This window comes from Schistocerca piceifrons, chromosome 3 (genome assembly GCF_021461385.2).
Source record: "Schistocerca piceifrons isolate TAMUIC-IGC-003096 chromosome 3, iqSchPice1.1, whole genome shotgun sequence".
NCBI lineage: Eukaryota > Metazoa > Arthropoda > Insecta > Orthoptera > Acrididae > Schistocerca > Schistocerca piceifrons.
The window spans coordinates 854,170,713-854,192,495 of NC_060140.1; positions in this window are offsets into that span (position 1 = coordinate 854,170,713).

The following is a 21,783-nucleotide window of genomic DNA, read 5'->3' on the forward strand; positions in this document are numbered from 1 at the left end:
ACGCCCCAACATCGTGCAGCCCGCCTCCAGTGGTGTCGCGACAGGCGTGAATGGAGGGACGAATGGAGACGTATCGTCTTCAGCGATGAGAGTCGCTTCTGCCTTGGTGCCAATGATGGTCGTATGCGTGTTTGGCGCCGTGCAGGTGAGCGCCACAATCAGGACTGCATACGACCGAGGCACACAGGGCCAACACCCGGCATCATGGTGTGGGGAGCGATCTCCTACACTGGCCGTACACCACTGGTGATCGTCGAGGGGACACTGAATAGTGCACGGTACATCCAAACCGTCATCGAACCCATCGTTCTACCATTCCTAGACCGGCAAGGGAACTTGCTGTTCCAACAGGACAATGCACGTCCGCATGTATCCCGTGCCACCAAACGTGCTCTAGAAGGTGTAAGTCAACTACCCTGGCCAGCAAGATCTCCGGATCTGTCCCCCATTGAGCATGTTTGGGACTGGATGAAGCGTCGTCTCACGCGGTCTGCACGTCCAGCACGAACGCTGGTCCAACTGAGGCGCCAGGTGGAAATGGCATGGCAAGCCGTTCCACAGGACTACATCCAGCATCTCTACGATGGTCTCCATGGGAGAATAGCAGCCTGCATTGCTGCGAAAGGTGGATATACACTGTACTAGTGCCGACATTGTGCATGCTCTGTTGCCTGTGTCTATGTGCCTGTGGTTCTGTCAGTGTGATCATGTGATGTATCTGACCCCAGGAATGTGTCAATAAAGTTTCCCCTTCCTGGGACAATGAATTCACGGTGTTCTTATTTCAATTTCCAGGAGTGTAGCTTGACTCTTCCAATCTATACCTTGCAAGATGAAGTCACCCATTATTACAACAGTATGACGCGGAAACTTACGAACGAAACTGTGGTGTCACCGCAAGGCACCACATTGGCTAGTTTGTAGGCTTCAAATCGGCCGCGGTCGCCACTGTCGACGCTAGCAGACCGAGCGCCGTCACTCGGCTGGTCTTACGAGAGAAGCTAGTGCACTGGCTAGTTCTACAGCCGACTTTAATAGGAATGGTTCGCGTGTTATAGCTTCAGAGATCTCATTTGCAGAGACGCTAGTTAGCATAGCCTTCAGCTAAGTAAGTAACTACGACCTAGCCAGGCGCCACATAGAGTTTATGCATTGACGACTGATCTATTTGTGTGAAGCAATCAAAACTGTAAAGAAGTATTCGCAGCTCAGTCTATAACTGCACTTGTAAATATTATTGTACAAAGTCAAGACCGACGTTCACCGCTGATGCTGAATTAAAGCTAAGTATTTAATTGTAGTCCTGTCTACTAACTTTTAATCACCTAAGATGTTCCAGATACATCCCGTCAAGTATAGTTCATTGATCCTCACGTCAGCCTACGTGATCAACGCGTACATTTAATGGCCACACCTCGTGATCACGCTAAGAGTCAAATTGCTTGACTCAGCCGGGTCACCCTTTTTCCATGAGTCCCATAGTTCCGCCTCGTACATAACAGAAATTCTGCAAGTTCTCCGTGAAGCACTTTAAAGCTATAGCTCCTGGCACAGCTGGTGTGTAAAAGCACCCGATTATCGTTATTCAGCCATCTGGGATGCTTCACTTCGCCCAAATACGTATTTGGAATCCTTGATAACCTCGGTAGATATTATCAATTCTTTTCTGCAATAAACACGCCACCACCATTGGCGAATGACCTGTACTTACGATAAATATTCGAATCTGAATATAGGATTTCGTTGCTATTCACTTCCAGTTTCAACTAACATTCTGTTCCTAATACTATCTGGGTGTTACAACCTTGAATAAGCTATACTAATTCTGGGACCTTACCAAGCATAATCGTACACTTTACTAATATCGTATTAAATTTTTTTTTTTTTTATTTGCGAACTGCGAGGACAAACATTCTCCCAGTATAACGTTGCTGATGTATCTTCAGTTTTAGTAGGCAGTTCATGTCTGATCCCAAGAGGGCTTCCTCTATCCTAAAAAAAGTTGGATGTGCTCCCCACAAGTACTCCGCTAGCCTTGTATCCGCTTCCTGCGTGTACTGCACGCCTGTCCTATATATGGGAACGCTACAAGTCTCCATCCGATAAGAGAGGTTCAGAAATTCGCATCCGATACCATGGCAGAATCGTCTGTATCTCCGGTTTAGACCTTTTAGTTTGCTCCTAAACTGAGGACCACTTTCGACCCTGGGAATTACGCTACATATAATCAACTTAGCCTGCATCCCGCGGCTGATAACAGCATGAAGAGAAAACGAAAGCCAGTATTCGTCCCATGTTGGATATGTGCGTGGAGCTGGAGCAAATTTCAGGAACAAGGTACCCTCTGGCACAAATTTCATAGTGATTCGCAGAGAATATCTACTCAGGTGTAGATGTAGGCTACGGGCACATCGAATGGGAAGAAGGCGACATCCGCTCGGGTGTTAAAACGTACAATAGCATGCCTCTCTGATAGGACAAAGTCCAAAACGATCCACCTCAAGAAATAAACCAGGAGGTGATGCGACTTTGAAGTAACTAAAGAAAAGGAAACATATTGGGCCATCTCAGAAATCTGTGTTACAAATAGCCGAATTTATTTCACCAGATCACCAGAAAAGTAATAATACATGCTTCAAAATTCAGTGCGATAATCGCAGTCAAAGCCACGTCAGAATAAAAGTGCTCAACAAGTAGATAACATACGGCTGGTTAAATATTTTTTTTTTTTTTTGAGTCATCAAGCTTCTGAATGGTTTGATGCGGCCTGCCACGGACTCCTACCTGTGCCAACAACCTCTTCATCTCAGAGTGGCACTTGCATCCTACGTCCTGTATTATTTGCTGGATATATTCTAATCTCTGTCTTCCTTTACAGTTTTGCCCTCTAAAACTCCCTTTAGTACCATGGAAGTCATTCTCTTAACATTTTAACAGATGTCCTATCATCCTGCCTCTTCTCCTTATCAGTGTTTTCCACATATTCCTTTCCTCTCCGATTCTGGGCAGAAGCTCCTCATTCCCTACCTTATCAGTCCACCTAATTTTCAACATTCGTCTGAAGCACAACATCTCAAATGCTTCGATTCTCTTCTGTTCCGATTTTTCCACAGTCCATGTTTCACTACCACACAATGCTGTGCTCCAGAGGTACAGTCCCAGAAATTTATTCCTCAAATTGAGGCCTATGTTTGATACTAGTAGACTTTTCTTGGCCAGGAATGAAGTTTTTGAAATACGTACGGATATACAAAATAGAGGCATCGACGGAAGAAAACAATAGTTAGCGACAAAATTCACACAAAGATCGGCAGTTCCGTCGCATTTGGTGGAACGTACGGTAGAGCATAGTGACTACAAATGCAGAACGTTGTGCTTTTTGGGGCTACGTGGTGTGTTTGACAGACGGCATTCAGTGATGTTCAGAACTTAAGGACGAAAGTATCTTTCGCGTGATACGACAGTGCCAATTAACATACACTACTGGCCATTAAAACTGCTACACCATGAAGATGACGTGCTACGGACGCGAAATTTAACCGACAGGAAGAAGATGCTGTGATATGCAAATGATTAGCTTTTCAGACAATTCAAACAAGGTTGGCGCCGGTGGCGAAACCTACAATGTGCTGACAGGAGGAAAGTTTCCAACCCATTTCTCATACACAAACAGCAGTTGATCGGCGTTGCCTGGTAAAACGTCGTTGCGGTGCCTTGTGTAAGGAAGAGAAATGCGTACCATCACGTTTCCGACTCTGATAAAGGTCGGATTGTAGCCTATCCCGATTGCAGTTTATCGCATCGCGACATTGCTGCTCTCTAGGTCGAGATCCAATGACTATTAGTAAAAAATGGAATCGGTGGGTTCAGGAGGGTAATACGGAACGCCGTGCTGGATCCCAACGGCCTCATATCACTAGCGGTCGAGATGACAGGTATCTTATCCGCATGGGTGTAACGGATCGTGCAGCCACTTCTCGATCCCTGAGTCAACAGCTGGGGACGTTCGCAAGACAACAACCATCTGCACGAACAGTTCGACGACGTTTGCAGCAGCATGGGCTATCAGCTCGGAGACCACGGCTGCGGTTACCCTTGACGCTGATTCTCAGACAGGAGGGCCTGCGATGGTGTACTCAACGACGAGCCTGGGTTCACAAATGGCAAAACGTCATTTTTTCGCATGAATCCAGGTTCTGTTTACAGCATCACGATGGTCGCATCCGTGTTTGGCGACATCGCTGCGAACGTACATTGGAAGCGTGTATTCGTCATCGCCATACTGGCGTATCACCCGGCGTGATGGTATGGGGTTCCACTGGTTACACGTCTCGGTCACCTCTTGTTCGCATTGACGGCACTTTGAACAGTGGACGTTACATTTCAGATGTGTTACGACCGGTGGCTCTACCGTTCATTCGATCCCTGCGAAACCCTACATTTCAGCAGGATAATATAAGACCGCATGTTGCAGGTCCTGTGCGGGTCTTTCGGGATACAGAAAATGTTCGACTGCTGCCCTGGCCAGCACATTCTGCAGATCTCTCACCAACTGAAAACGTCTGGTCAATGGTGGCCGAGCGACTGGCTCGTCACAATACGCTAGTCACTACTCTTGATGAACTGTGGTATCGTGTTGAAGCAGCATGGGCAGCTGTACCTCTACACGCCATCCAAGCTCTGTTTGACTCAATGCCCAGGCGTATCAAGGCCGTTATTACGGCCAGAGGTGGTTGTTCTGGGTCTGATTTCTCAGGATCTATGCACCCAAAATGCGTGAAAATATAATCACATGTCAGTTCTAGAATAATATATTTGTCCAATGAATACCCGTTTATCATCTGCATTTCTTCTTGCTGTAGGAATTTTAATAGCCAGTAGTGTATCATATTCGATAATGCTGGACGTACCCTCATATGGCGATAGGCAGGAGGAACACGTAAATCACCAGAAACACTATCCTACATTATCCAGATGTTAGCCTGTGTGGAGGGATAATGTTTCGTTGGCGTATTGACCTCCAAAATTTTGAACACGGTACACTAACCGCCAAGGTTATTGTGACATTACACTAGTCTTGACTCATGTGCGTCCCTTCAGAGGTACATTCGGCCTTTTCTTCATTTTTATGGATGACAGTGCTCGACCACGTCGGAAAGAGCAGGTGCCGGAGCTCTAGGAACGAGAGGATATTCCAGAACCGACTGATCTGCCTCTTCCTCCGAATTAAGTCCTTCGAGCACTTGGAGGAACGGAACAATAAGAACATGTTACCAACCTTGTGGGCAATATGTGAGCACATTGCAGAGCGTGTATTGCCGTCTGTTGGTTCAAATGGTTTAAATGGCTCTGAGTACTATGGGACGTGACTTCTGAGGTCATCAGTCTCCTAGAACGTAGAACTACTTAAACCTAACCAACCTAAGGACATCACACACATCCATGCCCGAACCAGGATTCGAATCTTCGACCGTAGCGGTCGCGCGGTTCCATACTGTAGCGCCTAGAACCGCTCGGCCACACCGACCGGCCCGTCTGTGGGGATAACACACCCAATGAAGAGCCATGTCCTGCCTGATGTAATATCCAGGGGACCATCATGAATCGTAAATAAAGCGTCATTTATGTTCGTCTCATTGCGTATTTCTTTACATTATCTTCCGTACTACACTGTAGCAGTTCTTTCTATGTATGGTTCGTGTTCACCGACCTATGTTACTTGGCACCGACACATCACGTGGAAGTTATTCTTACGTTTCGTATAGCAGTGTGCGTAATAGTCAATATACACACTGAAGCGCCAAAGAAACTGGTTTAGGCATGCGTATTCAAATACAAAAATACGTAAACAGGCAAAATACGGAGCTGCGGTCGACAACAAGTGTCTGGCGCAGTTGTTAGACCGGTTACTGCTGCTGCAATGGCAGGTTATCAAGATGTAAGTGACTTTGAACGTGGTGTCGTAGTCGGCGCACGAGCGATGCGACACAGCATCTCCGAGGTAGCGATGAAGTGGGGATTTTCCTGTATGACCGTTTCACGAGTGTACAGTGAATACGAGGAATAAAGTAAAACATCAAATCTCCAACATCGATGCGGCCGCAGAAAAATACTGAAAGAACCGGTCAGACGGCGACTGAAGAGAATAGTTCAGGGTGACAGAAGTCCAACCCTTCCATAAGTTGCTGCAGATTTCAGTGCTGGGCCATCAACCAGTGTCACCGTGCAAACCATTCAACGAAACATCATCGATATGGGCTTTCGGAGCCGAAGACCCACTCGTGTACCCTTGATGACCGCCCGACACGAAGCTTTGCGCCTCGTCTGTGAGCGTTAACATCGACATTGGACTGTTGATGACTGGAAACATGTTGCCTGGTCCGACGAATCTCATTTCAAATTGTATCGAGCGCATGGACGTGTACGGGTATGGAGGCAACCTTACGAATCCGTGGACCCTGCATGTCAGTAGGATACTGTTCAAGCTGGTTTAGGGTCTGTAATGGTGTGGAGCGTGTGCAATTGGAGTGATATGGGACCGCTGATACGTCTAGATACGTCTCTGATAGATGACATGTACGTAAGCATAATGTCTGATCACCCGCATCTATTCATGTCCATTGTGCATTCCGACCGACTTGGGCAATTCCAGCAGTACAATGCGACACCCCACACTTCCCGAATTGCTACAGAGTGGCCCCAGGAACATTATTCTGAGTTTAAACACTTCCGATGGCCACCAAACTCCTCAGACATGAACATTATTGAGCATATCTGGGATGCCTTGTCACGTGTTGGTCAGAGCAGATGTCCATCCCCTCGTACTCCTACGGTTTTATGGACAGCCCTGGAGGATTCATGGTGTCAGTTCCCTCCAGCAGTACTTTTGACAGTAGTCGAGTCCATGCCATGTCGTGATGTCGTGTTACAGCACTTCTGCTTGCTCGCTGAAGTCCTACACGGTTTTAGGCAGGTGTACCAGTTTCCTTGGCTCTTTAGTGTATTTTCCACAAGAAAGTGAGCAGCAAATGGGAGAGAGTACTTCTTTATCAATATTAGACTCTCGCTGTTCTATACAATCCGCATACTTAAAGCGAACTGTCTGCAGCGTCCTAATCTGAAAAAAAAAATAAAACTATAAAAGTTAAACTCCCAGGCGGGAAAGAGGAAACGAAACGTCACATATTGAAAGGATAGGTGATATTATTTCAGTGATTTCAAAACCGAGTCAAATTTACAAAGAACATGACAGTATGAACCCACTATCAGTTCCACTGGACTCGCATTCGGGAGGACGACGGTTCAATCCCGCGTCCGGCCATCCTGATTTAGGTTTTCCGTGATTTCCCTAAATCGCTCCAGGCAAATGCCGGGATGGTTCCTCTTAAAGGGCACGGCCGACGTCCTTCCCCGTGCTTCCCTCATCCGATGAGACTGATGACCTCGCTGTTTGGTCTCTTCCCCCAAGCCAACCAACCAACCACTATCACTTCGTCGTTTCACACGCTCTGGCCTGGATGCATGCACTGATGATGTTGCGAATGGTGCCATAAAGCTGTTGTATCCTCTCCCGAGGTGAGCTGATCCCATAAATGTCGTAACTGGTTCATGATGTCCCAGATATTGGCACTGGGACGGAGATGACGCAGAACCTGGTCCCACATACGATATATCGGGGACAGATGTGACGATCGCTGGCCACGCGAGTACCTCAAATAAACATGACGCACACAGTTCGTACAAATCATGTGTGGGCGATTATTTTTCTGTTGAAAACTGGCATCAGGATCCTATATCATGACAGGCGACGCCAAGAGGGTGCAGGATGACCGTGCTGTGTCGCTGTCCCATGTAAGGTCCCTCAACCACTCCTAGCCTCGTCCTCAAAGTCATTCCTAATTTCGTGCTGCAGCATAAAGCCAGGAGTTCTCGGATGGCAGGACGAGATGTGAAGTGATTGCGATGTACTTAGGGCACAATATCGAGATCCTCCCTTATGGCGGTTATACGTTATCGCCTGGAACCTTGACGATGAATGTGCTTGTACGCAGTCCAACATCGGGCCGTTGTCATATGCGAATGTCTGACAAATCTGGGTACTGCAAAATTTTACCAGCTGGTGAAATGAAGACCCGCAATATGGCCTCTTTTTAAAGTACTTTCAGGTGCAGATAGTGCTGTCTCACATGATCAAGGGGCATATCCTTGTCCTTCACGGTGATCACTCAACATCTGACGATGTTCACGCCCCTTACATACCCTACCAGGCCTAGTAAGAAAAGTAAACGCAGACAGCACTAGTGAACCCTGGTGGCCGGTCTACCTGTCACAGAAAGTTGTAGTTCTAGTGATTTACCTGGTTCAAGTGGTTCATATGGCTCTGAGCGCTATGGGACTTAACATCTAAGGTCATCAGTGCCCTGGACTTAGAACTACTTAAACCTAACTAACCTAAGGACATCACACACATTCATGCCCGAGGTAGGATTCGAACCTGCGACCGTAGCAGCAGCGCGGTTTCGGAATGAAGCGCCTAGAACCGCTCGGCCACAACGGCCGGCATTTACCTGGTGTAGAAGTATGAAACCATAATTACCCTATAGATGGTGCTAGCCGTTTGTGTAGGGCCCGTGAGACCGCGTCTGCAGCCCCGTCTGCCTCCTGTAACAGCTAACGACGAATGTCAACACGTAGTGACCCAAGTTCCAAACATCGGTATCTGTTTCAAACGCGTAAACATGCCTAGTTTTTGCCTACTAACTACGATTTGCGGACAGCATTGGCCTTCCGTTACCATTTGAAGAAATCTGCTGCAGAATCACATCGAATGCTTCTCGAAGCTTACGGCGAACATGCTCTTGGGAATCGACAGTGTTTCGAGTGGTTTAAAAAATTCAAAAGTGGTGATTTTGACGCGAGAAACGACAAGCGCGGGGAACCATCGAAAAAGTTCGGAGACAACGAATTGCAGGCCACATTGGATGGAGATGATACTCAAACTCAACAGGAACTCGCGGAACAACTAAACGTGACGTGGAAAGTCGTTTATCTTCCGTTGAAAGCTATGGGAAAGATGCAGAAAGTGGGAAAATGGGTTCCGCATGAACTGAGTGAAAGACAGCAGGCAAATCGAAAGACCAGTTGTGAAATGCTGCTCGCCAGATAAAAAGAAAGTCGTTTCTCCATCGAATAGTGCCAGGTGGTGAAAAATGGATGTTTGTATTTTGAGAATCCTTAGAGTCGTAAATCATGGGTGAATCCAAAAAAAAAGAAAAGGTTCAAATGGCTCTGAGCAATATGGGACTTAACATCTGAGGTCATCAGTCCCTAGAACTTAGAACTACTTAAACCTTACTAATCTAAGGACATCACACACATCCATGCCCGAGGAAGGATTCAAATCTGCAACCGTAGCGGTCACGTGGTTCCAGACTGAATCGCTTAGAGCCCCTTGGCCACTGCTGCCGGCAGGTGAATCAAAGAAGACAATGCTCTGCGTTTGTTGGGATCAGAAGGGATTCTTCTATTACGAGCTACTAAAACCTGGTGAAACCGTTAACACTGATCGCTACCAACAGCAAATGATCGATTTAAATTGAACATTACGTGAGAAACGACTGGAATATGGAAAAAAGGGAACACCAAGTCATATAGCTCCATCACACGCAGAAAAACGGGTCAGGCGAACGATAGAGGCGTTCTGTTGGGAAATACTAGGGCATGCGGCTTATTCTCCAGACTCGGTTCCGTCCGATTATCATGTATTTGCATCACTGGGACACGCTCTCGCTGAACAACACTTCAGTTCGTATGAAAATGTACGAAAATGGTTCGCTGACTGAGAGGTGGAAGAAAAGCATAAATAGCAATGGAGATTATTTTGAACAAAATACTGTTTATCAGTTTCAGACAACAGACGTGTAATTATTCCAACCAAATTCCAGTTTCATATTTCTAGACCTGGTAAAAGTCTGCTGATCGTGTGGACGTGTACAAAGTCACATTTATGTCCGACCACGTCTCATGCACGCTTTTCTTTTTATGTCAGGCACGTTGTTTCTTTTGATACGCGACAATGCGGGACTGTATTGAAGGTTTCCTGGAAGTCAAGAAACGCAGGATCAACTTTAGCTGCGCTACCTGTTGCATTCGCGTCTAGCGAACTTTTCCCACACAGTACAGCGGACTAATATTTAATAGCTCATTTTCTTTGGGAGGGGTCATCCCTTTCTAGCCTGACTACAACGTATTGCTGAAGAGCACCCGTACGACTGAATTATCCTGATCTTTGAAGCGCAGCAAACGACCACTTTTGACTTGGCCGCCATACTGGCTGCAGTGGTTGAAATAGAGAGTTTTCTAACGGCTGAGCTCGCCAGCACCGGCTACCAGATAGTGTCCAGCCGCAGTGTACACAGCACATATGCAAAGCCCGTTTCACACGAACAACTTTTTAGTCTCAATGGAATAATCGTAGGAAGCGAGTACATTATAACGTCATAAAGTGCTAGCGGTGACAGTAGAGTTTATTAACAGGAAAACTCTCACTGATACCGAAAGTTCTAGACAAGAGGGAATGGTAATTACAGCACAGTGTTGACAACTGAAAGAACAGGAAAAGTGTAATCGGAGTATGACAACACATATCGTTTCTTTCCTCAACAAAACGAATGCATGCAAGCACAGAAATAAGTTTCTATAAAGCACATTTTTATCTGATCCTTGCTCTGTTTTCTTCAAAGTGTCAACTAAAAAAAAAAAGTGTGTGAAATCTTATGGGACTGCTAAGGTCATCAGTCCCTAAGCTTACACACTACTTAACCTAAATTATCCTAAGGACAAACACACACACACACACACACACACACACACACACACACACCTATGCCCGAGGAAGGACTCGAACCTCCGCCGGGACCAGCCGCACAGTCCATGACTGCAGCGGCCCCAGACCGCTCGGCTAATCCCGCGCGGCAAAGTGTCAACTAACATCTGCCACTATTTTTCTTCTTCAACTTTCACATCTTGAATCAGTATTGATAAAAAGTTTTATCATTTGCGTTCTCATCTGTGCACAATGGAGCGTTATGTCCTTGCAGGCATTATAACGACCAAATGGCTATTTCGTTCCGCTCGTAATAAAAACATCAAATGTTAGTGCAACCTTCCCAGTCTTTCAGAAAAAAAGCAAACAATAAAATGAAAATGAAGAAGACACGAAACCCATTACTGTAATTGGCGTGAGTTTGGAGATAGTAACTTTACATCCGAGCTGGAGAACTTGGTGGCCAGGGCAAAAGTCGAACGCGCTCTTCATCGTTGTGGGTCACAGCTGCGGTATCCACATGCGTTTTTGCGTTATCTTGTTGAAAGATGTCAGCAGTCGAGACCACTGTCTAGTATTTCTGTTCTCTTCAGCATATTCAGGATTTCAGAATTCCACACTCACCGCAATTAATTGATATTGATAACGTCAATGATCCACTGATGACGTGGTTGCCTACAGATTCAGACGCTCGAAAATGAGGCACATTGACACACATGCAGACACACACAACATAAGTTGCCGATTTTGAGCGAAAAATCGCTCCTGTAAAAAGGGCTTAAGTAAACAGCGGGTCATACTTGGTGACGGATTCCAGCGTCACGCGCCGGCTGTATGGCGACGCTACGAACTGGGAAGAGTGACGTGGAGGACATGACGGCGACAGATGTTGGTGTGGCGGTCCGCGCACGCAACGGCGGATGTGCGCTCCTTGTGTGGGGACCGTAAAGAGGCCGGCACACCCACACACCCACCTGCTGGGCTTGCTCTCCTAATGGGACATGCGGCGCGAGGAAGTGCTGACGTCACACACACGAGTCGCTGTTGGGAGGTACTCGCCACGGTTCCTGGGCATACGCCAGCACCCCGCGACCAACATTACAGTATGTGGCGGAGGGTACTTGTGGTACCACTGTCGTATAATCCTATTCTATTCCATTTATGAACAGTGAATGAGAACAACACCTGCCTCTAAACCTCCACATGAGCTGTAGTTTCACTGATTTTTTTCCCCCATTTTGCTCATTTTGCAAAATGAATGCGAAACTGAGTACACTGCTGGCCGTTGAAATTGCCAGAATGGATGCCATGTTACTTAACTTTACGTAATGTGCATTTACAGTACTGCACGAAGATTAAATTTGTAGGTGATCTTTGGGTGTACAGATTGTGTGCTCAGTGTGCATAGCTGCCTAAACCGGCAGCAAAATGACCCAAGCCTGATTGGGTGTTGAGTCGAATCGACACAGACGTTTTCAGTGGATGAGAGATCAGGAAGACGTGCTGGCCAGGTAAAGAATAGAACGCCATCTGTATCGAAGTGGTGAAAACCCCACGACCAGCATCGGCTTTGCTTTATCTCGTTGGAAGACGACGTTGCGGAGACCACGAGCACATGGCACGGCCACTGGGTTTCACACGTCAGAGTGTAGCACCTGGTAGTTAAACCACCGGCTGTGTTGACTAGAGGTGATCGTGTTACGTACCTAGTAGTACCTAGTACATTACGCAAAGTGCTGGGCACACGCAGTCTGGCAACGTTCTCTCTCCTCGGAGGACATGCAGATGCGTCCACCTTTCTGTTACTATGCGGGGAACCGGATTCATATGAAAAGACGGCTCTGTGCTGCTGCTCCTGTGTTCAGTGTGGCCACTGGGCGCAAAACTGTTGGCGCATGTCTCTATCTGATGTCGTGTGAAGGAGAGCCACCAAAATGGTCACCATGCTCCGACAGCTCAAAGTGCTGCATAAGTCGTCGCACTGCTCGTGTGGATAACCTCATGATTTGAGCAAGCCCTTTTCCTCATTCATCAAGGTACGTCACGTGCCTGTACGATTGTACATGACCTCTCGGGCGCTAGTCGCGTGGGGCCTTTGACGTCCTGCATGGCACACGTTAAGACCCTCCAGAACGCATTTATTCCACAGTAGTGACACGCCAACCAACACAAGCAGCAACATTGCCCCTCCCTCCACCCCTCCCCCTACCGTTCCACTCGCGACTGACTGACATGCAAGAAGAATGGTTGATGGTAAGCCCCTACGTGAGGTTGAAGCCATCTAATTTTACGTTCGTGGTCTTTCCGGAATTCGAACCTGCAACGAAGCGCCCTTCTTTGCCCTGGGTCTTCCCCTACTTTACTTACCATTTCTTACTGGTAGAACCGAGCGAGGGGTCAGCACAGTGGACTCTCATTAGGGAGGACGACGGTTCAAATCCGCGTCTGGCCATTCAGATTTAGGTTTCCTTCGATTCCCATGTACGTTCCAGGGCAATGCCGAGATGATTCCTTTAAAAAGGGTGCGGCCAATTTCCTTCCCCATGCTTTTGTAAAAACCAAACTTGTCATAATGACCGCACAGTCGACGGGACATTAAACTCTAATCCTCCTTCTTCGTTCTGATACAAGTCCGCCGGCCGCGGTGGTCTCGCGGTTCTAGGCGCGCAGTCCGGGACCGTGCGACTGCTACAGTCGCAGGTTCGAATCCTGCCTCGGGCATGGATGTGTGTGATGTCCTTAGGTTAGTTAGGTTTAAGTAGTTCTAAGTTCTAGGGGACTGATGACCACAGCAGTTGAGTCCCATAGTGCTCAGAGCCCATTTGATACAAGTCCCAGACTGACGACCAGCATTCAAGTATTGGTAGAATAAGGGATTTGTAAGCTACTTTCTTTGAGCGTGGACTAGACCTCCAGAGGACTCTCACAATTAATGTATGTGAGATTTGCCCTTTCCTGCAGCTAGTTTTCTACATTGTGGTTGTTGCACTTTAAAGTACTCCGTACGCATACTTTCACCTATTGAAAGTATGTGCATGCTTCCACTAAAAAATGAAGTGATTGTGTGGCATTGTTGGCCGGGAGGCCCCGTCTGGGGGAAGCTCGGCCGCCGAGTTGCCAGTCTTATTTCAGGTGACGCCACATTGGACGACTTGCGCGCCGGTGATTATGAAATGATGATGAGGACGACACAATGTCCAGTCTATGGGCGGAAAAAATCTTCTATCCGGCCGGGAATTGAACCCGGGCCCACTGCATGGTAGGCAAACACGTTACCACACAGCTTTTTTTTATTCCACAAAAAGGTAACAATAATGCTAGCTTACAATGAAATGACATAAATAAGGTAACAGATAACTGCAGTATAAATTACAGCGTTCAAAGAATGAGGAATGATATGCAGTCTTTAGCAGTAGCACACATTTAGCACCTCCACTGTCACCTTCAACTGAAGTGGAATGATCATATAAACTTAATTGTTGGTAAGGCGGGTACCAGGTTGAGATTCATAGGGAAAGTCCTTAGAAAATGTAGTCCATCAACAAAGGAGGTGGCTTACAAAACACTCGTTCGACCTATACTTGAGTATTGCTGGTCAGTGTGGGATCCGTACCAGATCGGGTTGACAGAAGAGATAGAGAAGATCCAAAGAAGAGCGGCGCGTTTCGTCACAGGGTTATTTGGTAACCGTGATAGCGTTACGGAGATGTTTAGAAAACTCAAGTGGCAGACTCTGCAAGAGAGGCGCTCTGCATCGCGGTGTAGCCTGCTCGCCAGGTTTCGATAGGGTGCGTTTCCGGATGAGGTAGCGAATATATTGCTGCCCTCTACTTATACCTCCCGAGGAGATCACGAATGTAAAATCAGAGAGATTCGATTGCGCACGGAGGCTTTCAGACAGTCGTTCTTCCCACGAACCATACGCTACTGGAACAGAAAAGGGAGGTAATGATAGTGGCACGTAAAGTGCCCTCCGCCACACACCGTTGGGTGGCTTGCGGAGTATAAATGTAGATGTAGATGTAGATGTGGCTAAGCAGGCGGGCATACTTCCAGTAGTTGTTCAGCAACTGTTTAAGCATACAATAATGGGTCTTTCTGCCTATTTATGCCCAATAGAGGATCCAACTCTTAATAATTGCACCAAGCGTCAACCCTCTACAGGTCTTTACATATTTCATTAAAATTTTTGTAGCGCTGCCAGTTCTCTATATCGAACAGCATCACCCACGAAGAGTCTCATGCATCATCCGACGCTTTTCCACTAGGTCACTTCCTTGGCCTATGCCCAAAGTTACTTTAAAGACACAAAATTTCTCTCCATCGAAACGACCTAATGTATTCTTTTATTTAGCAACTGTTCAGTTCAGTCACAAAACTGGCCTGGTATTCCGTACACTTGAATTTTGTTCACTAGGCAACAGCACGAAACTGTACCGTACGTCTCTCGAAAGTCGAGGAACACGGCATCTACGTGGCCAGCGTTCTAGCATCTCCTGGGCATCGTGAACGGACGTTTTCTTGCGCATACCACATTGATTCCTAGAAAGGACTTTTTTCGATCATTAGGCGACTGGAAGTGCACCAAAGAAATTAAAACGAGGATAGCAATGGCAAAAGAGGCGTTTTATAAGAAAAGGAGAATTTTCTGCAGCGTTCTGGACACAGAACTACGGAAGAGACTCATAAAATGTCTTGTATGGAGTGTTCTTCTATATGGCGCTGAAACATGGACTTTGAGGAAGAAAGACAGAGAAAGGCTGGAGGCTTTTGAGATGTGGAAACTCGTAGAACAAACCCTGAGAGCGGTGTCTGCCTAAAAATATCTGTAATATGAAGTGCAGAATTTCAGAAATTCATTCTGAACACTACTGGCAATGTATATAAAAATGTAATTTCCTACTAGTCATATGTAATTAACTTGTTCATTGCTACTTTTTTGCTTACTGCTGCAGAAATAGCCTTATTTTGGAGTCTTTTTGTGATAATTTACTCTCTCATACTGAATTTCATTATGAAAAATACTAGTCATTTTTCGCATCGCATGGGCGTAACTAAATATTATAGAGAGCGGCCGGAGAAATCCGCCATTCGCTAAACTGCAGTCAATTGTTAATAATTAATTAATTAATTAATTTTTCACATGGGTTACCGCATATTAGACTAATTTTCCTGCCTGGCAACCTAGAAAATTGCTTGTTTTATATGTTAGTATTCACGGCAGAAATCGTTTCGCTGCTTCAGAGATTGACCATGATTATAATGTTACATTCTCCGAATACCGTTTGGATTTGAATCTTTTTCACTACATTTGTTCGACACTATTAGTATAATTAGCATTAAACAGGAAACGCCTATCCCAGATCAACATATATAAAAATGAATATATGTGTATGTATAATTCTCGAGATCCTGGAAGAATGCCAACCAAGTGACACTACGAATTTCTGTATGGAAAAATATACTGTTGGGGTAGCCTAAGTGTTGGGGTACGCGTGTGAAGGACGTGGTGTAAAGAAAAATCCACTATTAAGTAGGCTGACGGCAATTTGGAAAGTAACCATGAACACATTGACTGATTGATTGATTCTGGGGAAGGGACCAAACAGCGAGGTCATCTGTCCTATCGGATAAGGGAAGGAAGTAGGCCGTGTCCTTTTAAAGGAACGATCCTGGCATTTTCCTGAAGCGATTTGGCGAAATCAGAGAAAACCTAAATAAGGATGGACGGACGCGGGTTCGGATCGTCGTCCTCCCGAATGCGAGTCCAGTGTGCTGACCACTGCCACCTCGCTCGCCCATGAACACCTTGACCGAACCCAATCGAATTGGTACTCCACTGTTTCTATTTCTATGGGCTGTAATGATTAAATTTTCTCCCCCTTGTACGAGCTTATTTTCGCTATGAAACCATTCATAGAGACGAGGAATGGTGTGAGTACGTGATGGCCGCTGGGTGTTTCTAAAGCTAGTGGAACTTTTCAGGTGGTTATACCAACTGGCAGAACGAGTACAAGCAGCTTTTCGCCATCTTTCGGACTTTGAGAAAAGTCGAATCGTTGGTACTAGGAGCAATTCGAATCATTGGCACTAGGGGCATGGGACATACCACGAGATCACACGGTCAGTTAGTTGCAGCGAGATGACTACAGGGAGAGTTGTCGCGGGTCAGAGCAGGGACAACAGTGGGCCAAGACGAGTGGGCACACATCGTACCAGAAGGCACACCACCAGAAGGTCTACTGGATGTGACAAACAGGCAGTTGACAACAGCTGAAATCTGGGCAGATGTTTCAGGCTGTTTGTCTCACCACGAATCGTCTGGAAGTGGTTATTGCAGAATGGGCTTAGATTTCGAGGTGTCACGCGTCGCTTACCACTGACGCCATACCACGGAGAAGCTGACTTGCAAGGTGTTCAGCCAGCGACATTGAGTGGCATTGCGTGAGGTTCAACGGTGGTGTGGGTCTCGAGGAACTCTGTCCCCCGTGGCCTTCCACACTGTTGGCGACCCCACCACCACAAACAGAAGCGAGACTCGTAGAAGCAAAACGTCACCCTGTCTTTTATCCCCCGTCACACCGAATTACGTACCGAACTTTTTATTGGCTGGGAACTGCTTCAGGCTCTCGACTCCTCCCAATCCTTAAACCAGGCAAAAACCTGACGTCCGTCGACAGCTGCCGACAGATTATCACGACAGCGTGCTCTGTAAACTGCCTGGAAAGACAGTAGTCGCAAGATGATGCTAGGTTCCCGAATTGTGGGGTCTCTTATCTGTGCGGATTGGGCGGGGCGGATAGAAGTGTGCTACCATTGGCACAGCGCATTGCAGGACCTAAAACGGAAGAATTCGAATGCTGCAACTTGCGGAAGGACTTTAAGAAAAATGCGAGGCATTCGGGGACAACGTGAAAAGCTCCGATGAGAACAAAGGGTCATCTACGACATGATAAAATATATTAAGTGGCGAGGCACCCCAGTATTAAAAACTAAAATGCAGGTACATTTTCTTCAGTGAACCACGAAAGTGTTAGGTGCGAACAGCATTACGAAGTGATAGAAAAACTCAGGTTCTGTATATTGATATGGATAAGCAAGTTCATAACAGCATTCTGAAGGATAGTGTAAACAATACTGCTAGAGATACGGACGTCCGAAGCGTTTATATGTTCCAGCTTGGTTATCCTTTAACTCTTAAGCTGTAGCAACAAATGAACGGATGATACAGAATATTCCTAAAAGATTGTGAACCCAATACAACCAGACACAAGCTAAAACAGTGACAACCGACTGTTTTTCGTGGAAAAAGGACACCCAACCAAACTAATACTTTAGGTTTTCGATTGCTGACACATTAATCACGACAGTAGAGTAATTAATGTTTTGGATCGATGGACACGCCTTCAGACGATCTCAAATTTTGTTTCTTTCACACAACGTGTTTCAGAGCCGGCATTTCCGTCGCCAAGTGGAAGTTGGTGAAATTACAAGTTTCTTCACAAATACGACAACGTAGTCGACATAGCAATGTTTCAGGCCATACCAAAAAAATGATTTAATTTTCGATTGCTGACACATTAGTCACGACCGTAGACTAAATGTTTTTTATCGAAGGATCCGCCTCCAGATATCCTCATATTATGTCTCTTTCGCACAACGTTTTTCACACCCGTTATTTCCGCCTTCAAGCGGAACTTGCTGAATTTACAAGTTTCTCCACAAATACGCCAAGGTAGTAGACATACAATTTTTCAGGTAGTTAATGATGAAATATTGCTTGAACACTTGCAAGTCTCCGTGCGCAGGGTCTAACATGTGTAGAAGGCTTTTAGGACCATCACAGATTTTAGGTTGTCACTCGCGATCACAATATTCACATACAAGTGAGCATATGTCAGAACTAGTCAGAGGAACCTACATATCTAAAAATAAAAGTGGAAAAAAATCTAGTTAGGTGGTCCACGTCTCGCATTCAGCAGGACGGAGGCTCAAATCCCCCTCTGATAACGCAGATTTTGGTCGTCGTGGTTTGCCCTAAATCGATTAAGGCGAATGCTTAGGTAGTTCTTACGTAAAGGATGCGGTCAATCACCTTCTCCACCATGTACCAGTCTGAGGTCTTTCTTTGTCGCGAATGGCGCCGTCGTCGACGAAACGTTGACTCATAGTGTTATCATTTAACATACAGAATTCGTTATATATTACCGGTAGAGAATACTCCATGGTTTGCTATACAAAAATAGTGCGCTTTCAAAGTCCTGGGGGAAACGGCTATAGCTAAATGTTCTGGAACGTAGGCAAAATACTTCAGAGAAATAGTTGAGGCCATGATACAAAATTAAATTCCATGTGAGTATATTTTTAGTTGATCTAGTAAGTCTATTTTCTCACATTGCTTACAATGTGTAACATATGAATAAAGTGTCACTAAAGCTATGCAGTTTAACTGAGCGCTGTGCAAGCGCGTGCGAATGCCAGTGGTAAACAGTGACGGGATGACGCACATAACTTTTCACCTGAAATAACGTTTTGCCTGTTAACTACATTTGTATTTGTAATATGTTTTGACTTACACCTAAATTGACAGAAATTCATGAAACAAATAGCAACTTGTTCTCGCTACTTCATTAGTAACCGACATACATACATCAATTTGATGTTTGAAACAGATAAATCACAAGTCAAAAGTGTCGCGATATCTTCGCAACAGCTAATCGGGTTCTGAATAGTAAAACGTCTCTCTTGATCATACCATACTAGCAGCGGAAGTAACTGAAGTTCCATTTTAAAAAGCGAAATTCATACCGATATCTCTGTAATCAATAAGGAATTTAACCGTAGTTGGCTCGCTACTGAATCTTTTCGTGTATTTCATTGCCAACGTGCTTCATTTAGAGAAAGCAATCCTTATAATGTGATCAAAAATGGTTCAAATGGCTCTGAGTACTACGGGACTTAACTTCTGAGGTCATCAGTCCCCTAGAACTTGGAACTACTTAAACCTAACTAACCTAAGGACATCACACACATCCATAACCGGGGCAGGATTCGAATCTGCGACCGTAGCGGTCGCGCGGTTCCAGACTGTAGCGCCTAGAACCGATCGCCCACACCGGCCGGTATATAATGTGATCATTTTGAGTGTAAATAAGTTATCATTATTTTTTCTGTTTTCCGTCTTTCCTTAGTTGCTTTACGTTCGTGGAGGTATATTCCGTCCATGCAACTAATCGAAGGCAGTTTGTTTATTGTCATACGCGTTTCGCTTCTTTTATTTTTGAAGCACCTTCAGTGGCCTGTAATACATGTTTCTTTTTATACATACAATAAACGCATTATGTGGTAGATACAATATGTTACTATGTTACATTTTGTTGTGTTTTGCTCCCGTTTTTTAGGTTAGAATCAACATTCGCTGCACAAATTTCGTAATGTGAAATTGTAACATCGAACGACAATTTCACATTACGAAATTTGTGCTACGAAAGTTGATTCTAACCTAGAAACCCAGAGCAAAACACAACGTAATGTAACGTAGCAAAATATTGATTCTATCACATAAACGTTCATTGTATGTATAAAAGAGAAACATGTATTACAGGTCACTAAAGGTGCTTCCCAAATAAAAAAAGCGAAACGCGTATGGCAATTAACAAGCTGCCTTCAATTAGTTGCATGGACGGAACATACCTCCACGAACAAATCAGTTTTACGCCCGTTAGAGGACTTGAGATACAAAAAAGTAGTGACAGCTCCGTACATAGCGGTTTGTTTTCGATTTCTTTCTACGTTTTATATACCTTGTTTGGTCTTTGCACACACGTAGAAAACTCACTCGGGTTATACTGCATGTAATTTGTTGTACTTTAATCCAAATTCTGCGGAGTACGTGCTTTGTTACACGATGTGAGTGTATTTTTGTAAGTTGCATATCTCGAGTAGCACATAGTAAAGATAGAATGTACTTTTCGTGTTTTACAAAGTTGAGTGGACCTCTGTAGATTACAGTTGTACATACAATGTTGTTAGGTACGCAAATTGGACCAAATTACTCAATGCTGTGGAAGGACGGTGTACATTCACATTCACATTCACAAAGTTAGCGTAAGGAGGGCTATGCCTGAATCGTTCAGTGAATTCGAAAGTAAAATTCTATGTACCGACTTGACAGAAAACCCTGGGAAGTTCTGGTCTTACGTTAAATCAGTAAGTGGCTCGAAACAGCATATCCAGACACTCCGGGATGATGATGGCATTGAAACAGAGGATGACACGCGTAAAGCTGAAATACTAAACACCTTTTTCCAAAGCTGTTTCACAGTTCCTGCTCTAAATCCTCGCACAAACGAAAAAATGGCTGACATCGAAATAAGTGTCCAAGGAATAGAAAAGCAACTGGAATCACTCAACAGAGGAAAGTCCACTGGATCTGACGGGATACCAATTCGATTCTACATTCTAACAGCCGTGTACCGCAAGTCTCTAGAGGAACGGAAGGTTCCAAATGATTGGAAAAGAGCACAGGTAGTCCCAGTCTTCAAGAAGGGTCGTCGAGCAGATGCGCAAAACTATAGACCTATATCTCCGACGTCGATCTGTTGTTGAATTTTAGAACATGTTTTTTGCTCGCGTATCACGTCGTTTTTGGAAACTCAGAATTTACTCTATAGGAATCAACATGGATTCCGGAAACAGCGATCGTATGAGCTTTATTTGTTCATGAGACCCAGAAAATATTAGATACAGGCTACCAGGTAGATGCTATTTTCCATGACTTCCGGAAGGCGTTCGATACAGTTCCGCACTGTCGCCTGATATACAGAGTAAGAGGCTACGGAATATCAGACCAGCTGTGTGGCTGGATTGAAGAGTTTTTAGCAAACAGAACACAGCATGTTGTTATCAATGGGGAGACGTCTACAGACGTTAAAGTAACCCCTGGCGTGCCACAGGGG